The sequence below is a fragment of the Neomonachus schauinslandi genome, chromosome 10 (genome assembly GCF_002201575.2).
Source record: "Neomonachus schauinslandi chromosome 10, ASM220157v2, whole genome shotgun sequence".
In the NCBI taxonomy this organism is placed as follows: domain Eukaryota; kingdom Metazoa; phylum Chordata; class Mammalia; order Carnivora; family Phocidae; genus Neomonachus; species Neomonachus schauinslandi.
In genome coordinates, this window is record NC_058412.1 from 135619498 (window position 1) to 135627627 (window position 8130).

The 8130-nt window shown below is 41.6% G+C and overlaps 1 pseudogene; it reads right to left on the reverse strand.

Moving 5' to 3' along the window:
- Window positions 1-7048: 7048 nt before the first annotated feature.
- LOC110569877 lies at window positions 7049-7382 on the reverse strand (annotated as a pseudogene).
- Window positions 7383-8130: the final 748 nt, after the last annotated feature.

Genomic DNA, 8130 nt, shown 5'->3' on the forward strand with positions numbered 1-8130 from the left:
TTTACAGAGGAGATGAAGGTAAAATAAGATTGTACGATGGGTCCTTATTCAGTGTGGCCAGTGTTCTTATGAGCAGAGGGGATGAAGACACTGACACACACAGCAGTAAGACCATGTGAGGACAGAGCAAGGTGACCATCTACAAGCCAAGGAGAGAGGATGCTGGCCCTCAGAAGAAACCAACTCTGCTGACACCTTGATCTTGGACTTCCAGCTTCCAGAACAGTGAGGAAATCAATTTCTGCTGTTTAAGCCCCCCAATCTGGGGTCTCTTGTTATGGGGCTTGAGTTGACCAATACAAATGGATTTCTCACAATAGGATTTTTTGAAAAACAAAGCATTCCATGTATCCTGTAGACATATAATTATTTTATAGCTAAATTTTTCTACATATTTCTTCCCTTCCATACCTTCATCAGTGGGTAAACCAGCTTTCAGAGGGATGCTACTTCTTCTCAAGGAAACGCCAAGAGAGGAGATGCCAGCACTGGGTGGGTGACTGGATGTCCCCAGTGCAAACCTCGCCATCCATCTGCATCACCCCCTCCATGGAGAGCACTGACCCCTGGCAGAAGCTGTGTGCAGTGCCTACAGTGAGCACACAGTCTGGCCCAAGAAAATAGAGAGGGCGGGAGAAGGTCTCATTCGGTTCTACATCCTAGAAACACATCCAGTAGCGATCATGCCCTGGACTTTACAGGAGAACCCTTGTTCCTCTGTTTAGCAGCATGCCTCAGCAGCCCAGGCCACGGCACCCGCAGGACCTTCCTCAACACCAGCGAGAGGCAGTGGCTTGTCCACCCCACTGTGCTTACAGTCCCCAGGGAGAGGAGAAGTGACACGAGCTCAGCTGGAAGAGAATTGCGTGTGCAGCTCTGGCTCCTGAAAGTCTGACTTTTTTTCTAATCTAGCTCCTGGGCAGAATATTTATTCACTTTGTGCTGCTCATAAGCTCATCATGTAGCTTTTAAGTGGGGAAAATATCCCGGTTCATTGTGAGTTGATACTGAAAGTGTTTGATAAAAGAGCCAATTTGTCCTTTTCCCCACTGGATTTAAATTTAAGCTGACAAAAAGTCACCACTGAAGTGGTTGGTCGCACATCAAAGAGTTTAGATCTAATGGGCCTTTGAAGAGAGTGTGTAAACATGGGGGAATCGTGTTCTAAGGGAGTAGTGGTGCTTTAGAACACCATGAGGCTTTTATGACTATGAACACTATTTAAATTTTAAATGGCTCTTAAATAAGTTCTTTAAACTCCCTCCCTTTCTTTCTCCTCAGCACTACGAGACCATCCACAGGGCTGGTCAGGATCACACAAAGCGTTGCATCGCGGTCAGCATGCAGTGTTTGCCAGCAGAAGGACAGGGAGGCATATTTGACTTCCCACCAGGAACAGGGCTTTCCTCTGTGTATTTCTACGGGATCCCTCAACACCCTTCCCAGACTCTGCTTGCCCTTTCAGGTTCATGGACCATGATGGTATTTTCTGGATTCATTTCAAATCTGCCTTTATAGGGTGCTATAGAACCAGAGGTGAAGTAATTAAAACTTGGAACACTAGATTATTAACACCACATGGGCCATGCTGTTCTTTCTCCCTCTGGCTCACCAGTGAATATCCAGCATGTAATATAACGCCTGGCCCAGACTAGGACTCAACACATATTTATTTAATGAGCACATAAAGAACCTTTCTCAAAATGGTAGACGAAGTAGATGAGACCAATCATAGAATATATTAAAAACTCTGCAACAGTACAACAGAAAGGTGACAAGACCGTAAAAAATAATGGGGTTGAGATGTGGAAATGTGGGCTGACATTAGGAGATGCTTCTCCTCTAGGGTCACTGGGGTGAACTAGAAGTCAACAGGCCACTACAGCCTCTGCAGCTTGGCTGCTAGTGATCTCAATCTCTGAAATTGGATTGAAGCACTCCAGGGATTACTATAGCAAGCATAAATCCCATCAACCAGAACCTGATCATTTCTACGAACCATTGTAGAAGTATAGCCTCTGGCACACTGCATGAAATAACCAGGCACCTTGACATGGCAAGACAACATGGATAAAAATCAGCAGAAAATACAGGCAATAGAAACAGACTCACAGGGAATCCAGAGATTGGAGTTGTTCAACTTTAAAGAAACTGATGATCACGTTCAAGAAAGCAGAGCCTTTGAGAATTCTTACAAAAAACTCACACAATAATTAAAAAAAAAAGAATTAATTGAAAATTGTAGAATAGAAAAATACATAAACAAACATGTAGAATTAAGTGGGAGGATTTAATATAGACTGGATGCAGAAATAATTAGCGAAGTAGGAGATAGGTCAAATGTCAATATCAAAAGGAAATCAGAGTGATAAATTACGGATAGTATAGAATAGGGCATGAGACACACAGAGGGTACTGAGGGAAGGGCCAAGATGCATGTAATTGGAATCCCAGAAAGTGGGGAGAGAAAACTGGGCAGAAGCGATATTATATTGGCTGAGAACTTTAACAAAGCTAATAAAAGACAAAAATCACAGATCCAAGAAGCTTTACAAACCCAAACATAGTAAATTTTAAAAATGACACACTAGGGTACGTTATTGTAAAACTTCTGAAAATCAGAGGCAAAAGGAATTTCTAAAATTCTTAAAAATAGCCAGAAGAAAGTCAAGTTTTCTTCAAAACCACAATGTTAACTGAAGCTGAGAACTCTCTTCTCAGCAATAGAAATACAAGCCAGAGGACAGTGAGGTTGAAGGACTAAAGGGCAGTAAGTGCCAGGCTGGAATTCCATACCCAGCAAAACAGGAACCTTTGGTGATATAGAGACAGTAACTACATCTTCAGTGTAAACCGAACGATTCTGTCATCACCAAGCTAGCACTGAAGGAGATGCTACAGTTGTTCATCAAGCAAGAGGAGCCAGACTGATATGAATATAATCTATGCCATTCCTTTTATCTAATATTTAAAAAAACTAAACTGTAATATATACAGTTGTATATTTCTGTGCTTAAAGTATAAAGAAAAGGAAAAGAGGGGATATCATAAAATGGGGTGCAAATCACCCTTTGGAGTGGGGAGAAGGTGTTTGGTGGGATGAGAGGCAGGCTTCTGGAGTGCAGAACTATTCTATTTTTTTGGTCTGGATGGTGGTATGGTAGGTGTGTATTTTCTGACCAATCACTAAGATCTGCTTTTAAAACTTTTACTGTTTTCTGTGTGTGTCATATTCATAGTATCAAAATATTTTAAAAATGAAAGAATGAAAAAACAACCTAGGATTTGGGTTAAATATCCTTTCAGGAAAATAGCTCCATCAAAAAAGAAGAAGTCTTAGAGAAGACCAAGCAGGTCATACCTGTGCATCACAAGATGGCAGAGAAAAGCATAAGTACCTCAGTTCCCAGTATGTTTCCAGAACAAATCGAGATGTGGAATGTGCTGGAGTAAGCTGATGTGGAATTCAAGTAGATCCTCTTGTAATGAGAGAGAGAAAGTTTTTCAATACATTTTAAAAGCAATGCATGTTCATTTAATTTTTTTTTAATTTTTCAGTTTATCAAATGAAAGGGCTAAACTCTTGACATTCCACCATTTAGTCACCTGATGCTGTGGTATATATTTTATATCTCTATATTATGTTTGGATATTTATCTATCTGTCTAAACACAATCCAAGGTGTATAGAAGGTGTTTAATATGTGCTATTTTTCTCCTTGTTTTCAGCATAGGAAATTACTCTTATTATTCAGTTTGAAGCCTGTGATTCTGACCTAATGCTATAATATAAAGGAAGAACAAGTTTTTCTTTTTTTGTTCTAAAACTTTGACGTTATGGAATTGAATAGCTCTGGTTTTACAGCAGTGCTGTTTCAGTGATGCGTATAATTACCATCATCCAACATTATTGAGCACCCACCGAGGAGCAGACACTGCACTAGATACAGTATGAACAATATTTAAGAGAAAGAGGCAACCACAGCAACCTGCAGAAAGGGAATTGTGGATACAAAAGAGCAACTCGCCTTTCTTTGGAAAATACTTAATTACATGTGGATATATTTGTGTTTTCCCTGTGACATCCTTATTTAAAAACCAAGATGAGATAAAGTGTTACAGGCGAGAGGGAAAGTAAGAAATCAAGTTATTTCCAGTTTAGGGAAAAATACGGAAGAGCAAGTACTATTCATCATTCTTCATCTACCCATCTCTCCCTGGGCATCTCCTCTGATCTTATAACTGGGACAGACGCCTCCTTATTGCTGAAAGTCACCTTCGTGTCTTAAGGGATATTGGTGTTTCTCTACCACTAATGCCTTTTCCGAATGGACAACATGTGTCCGCATCTCTTACAGGGACCTCAGGAGCATCTGTGGAAAGCCATTCCACATCCTCTCCTCCTACACAAAGGTTCTGATTTCCCAGCTGGGACTGCAGCATCTCCAGGCTCTGCAGCTGGAGCCCTCAGAGAAAGGCTGATGTTTCCCTCTCCCTCACCCCACGTCTCAGGAGTCACATCCTTGATGATTGTGCCTCCACAATGTGTCACTTCCTTTCACCTGCCCCTCCCATCCCCACTGACTCAGCCTCTTCCACACTGGCTTCTGCAAAACCTCTGAAAAGGTCCCGAACTCATTTCATCTTGTTGGCAGTAGTCATGGCATGGTTTTTCAAATGCACTGATCACATCATTTCATATCCAAGATCAAAGACCTTTATGATTCCCCAGTGCCTCCAAGACAATGTCAAAATTCTTAAATGAGATAGTCAAACCCTTTTCTTAACTGTCCTAATCTGGAATTACACCAGCAGTTCCCTCATTGCCTGCAAATTTCAGCAACCACGGATTATAATCCCCTTGCACACCATGTACTTCCTTGTCTCCATGTCTTTATTTACTATCTTCCCATTTGCCTGAAAAATACCCCCTTTTCATGGCAGTTATAGCAAACTTCTCTTTATCCTCTCAGGTCTAACACAAAATTGGCCCTGAGTTTCCCACCCCTCCTGCAGAAGTAACAGTATATGGTCCTGTTACGTCCTGAGCAAGCCCTGCTGTACTTCATCACCTCCATTTTACCCTGCACAGTGCCCAGTGCTTCAATAAGTCTGTGTTTATCAATTGAGTTTGCTGTGTCAGGCACAGTCCCAGGCAACAGGGACACCAACTAAAAGATGGGGTTGAGTCTGATCACTTTGGATCTTCCATTCTAGAGATGGGAAGAAGAACAGGAGTAAGGTCATTTCAGAGAGTGGTTAGGAAGACCAGAAAACAGAGCAATGGGGCAGAAAATGGCAGGTGGGTCTATTTGATGGTGCAGGGCGGGAAGTCCTTTCTACTGAGACGACATGCGATTCCATATCTGAATTATGAGGAGGAACCAGCATGTGATGAGGCAACAACACTTGCTCTAGACTAAGGAAGCAGCATTTGCAAACACCTGGATTAGGAGCATAAGGGTGGTGTTCATAGGAAAAACCAAGACTGGTGCATCTACAGCATGAACAGTGACAGGAATCCAGAGCTACATCACATAGATTTCCTTCTATAACTCTCCTTAAGAAGTTTTAGTGGTTGCCCCAAGGGTTGCAATATACATTTTTAATTAATCACAGTCTGCCTTCTGGTAACAAAAAACTGTTCCACGTGATGTGCAAGAACTTTATGACTCCATAATTCCAATTTCCGCCGTCCATCTTTTGTGCCGTCATCATATATTTTACTCATACATGTGCTGTTGACTTTACTGTTGACAGTCATTTATCCTTTAGAATGCTTAAAACTAGTCTTCCATAATTACCTTCATTTTAACCATTTCTGGAGGCCTTCATCTATTTCTGTAGACCCAGGTTTCTGTATCATATTCCTTAATTCTGAAAACCCTCCTATAACACTTATTTTACTTCAAGACAGCTGGTAGTAAATTCCCTAAGTTCCTTATTTGGGGGGAAAAAAAAGTTTCTCCTTTATTATTGAAAGATACCTATACTAGGTATAGAATTCTGGGTTGACCATTTTTTCAGCTCTTTAAAGATTTCACTCTGTTATTTTCTGGCTTGCATAGTTTCTCATAAGAGGTCCTCTGTATTCTTATCCTTCCCCTTGCCTATATAATGTGCTTTTTTTCTTTGGATTCTTTCAAGATTTTCTATTTATCTTTAGTTTTCAGTGGTTTATTTTATTTTTTAAAAGATTTTATTTATTTGACACAGAGAGAGAGACAGCGAGAGAGGGAACACAAGCAGGGGAAGTGGGAGAGGGAGAAGCAGGCTTCCCACAGAGCAGGGAGCTGATGTGGGGCTCAATCCCAGGACCCTGGGACCACGACCCGAGCCAAAGGCAGACACCCAATGACTGAGCCACTCAGGTGCCCCAATTTTCAGCAGTTTGAATAGGATATGTCTAGGTATTTCCTTTCTTCATGATTTTTTTTTTTTTTTTTTTTGCAATTTGTCATGTTTGAGGGCCTCTGAGCTTCTTGAATCTGTCATTTTATACATTTAATTATATTTGGAAAATTATCAGGCATTATCTCTTCAAGTACTTCCTGTGCCATAATTCCCTCATTCTCTTCCTTCTGGAATTCAGTGTACACCTGTATTAGACCATTTGACCTTGTTCCATAGCTCTGAGGTGTTCTGTACTTTTCCCCCTACTCTTTCTTCTCTTTGTGTTTCAGTTTAGATGGCTTCTATTGACCTACCCTCAAATTTACTTTCCCCTCCTGATGTATTTTGAGGCAACTGATAAGTTCATCCAAAGAATTCTTCATCTCCATTGCCATGATTTTTATTTATAATCTCCTTACTGAAATTCCCCAACTATCCCTGCATTCTGTCTTCCTTTTCTTCTAAAGCTTTTGATATATCCATCATGGCTATTTTTGTTGTTGTTGTTGTTTAGTTTTTATTTCATAATCATAAACTTCACTTTGCAATCCAGCTAGACTTGGAGGGGAGTAAGGAAAACATAGAACCCATAGAATTTCAGTGAGAACACAAAGATCAATGGTCTGGTAGTTAAGATAAAACATAAGTCAATTTTATTAGATTTGTCCACAGTTAGCAATGGTGATCTTCTTGCTGGTCTTGCCATTCGTGGACCCAGAGGGCTCCATGGCTTCCACAATATTCAGTCCCTCTTTCATTTTGCCAAAGACCACATGCTTGCCATCCAACCAACCAGTCTTGGCAGTGCAAATGAAAAACTGGGAATCCTTTTGTGTTAGCTCCAGAATTTGCCATGGGTAAGATGCCAGGATATGTGCTTCAGATGAAATTCTTATTGTCAAATTTCTCCTCGTAGATCGAATTGCCACCAGTGCCATTATGGCCTGTGAAGTCACCACCCTGGCACATAAATCCCAGAATAATTATGAAAGCAGGAACCATTATAACCAAATCCTTCCTCCCCAGTGCTCAGAGCATGAAAGTTTTCTGCTGTCTTTGGAACTTGGCAAACAGCTCAAAGGAGACACAGTCCAAGGGTTTGCCCTCCATGGCGATGTCAAAGAACATGATGGGGTAGACCGTGTCTGGGTGGCATGGGAGGCTCCTGGGTAGTGGTGTCTGCAAGGCCTCCATCATGGCCATTTTAAATCATTTCTATTTCCAACATCTGAGCCACCCCAGAGCCTACTTACGTTGATTGTTTTGTCTCTTGGCAGAGTTTTTGTCTCTGAATTTCTGTTTTACACCCAAATGCTACTTACCCCTGAATGTCATGTGTAAGATGATAGAGATCGAGGTGAATAGAATGTATGTTTGGATGTGGCATGTTTTTTCCTCTGCTGGGCTGTCAGTGTGGGGGAATTGAGCATGGTTTGGGTTTTGTTATTGCTGTGGTTACTGGCTTCAGATTCCTCAGTATTATCTTATGTTTCAGGTGGGGGCTGTTTTGCCAGAGGGCTTTTCTTAGTGATACTGCTCCACCCTCAGGTTTGGGATATTCCTGGATGCCTGTGCCTCAGAAAGGGTCTCCATTCCTTCTCCCGGCCCCCATTGAGGACTGCTGTTGCTTATTCCTCTGTGCTTGCTAGCCAGGGGGTGAGAGGCAGCTCTCTGCCATTCTCGTCCAGTGACAGTCTTAGAAAGGCCCTGTGTCCCTGGGTTTGGGGGATGGGACTTG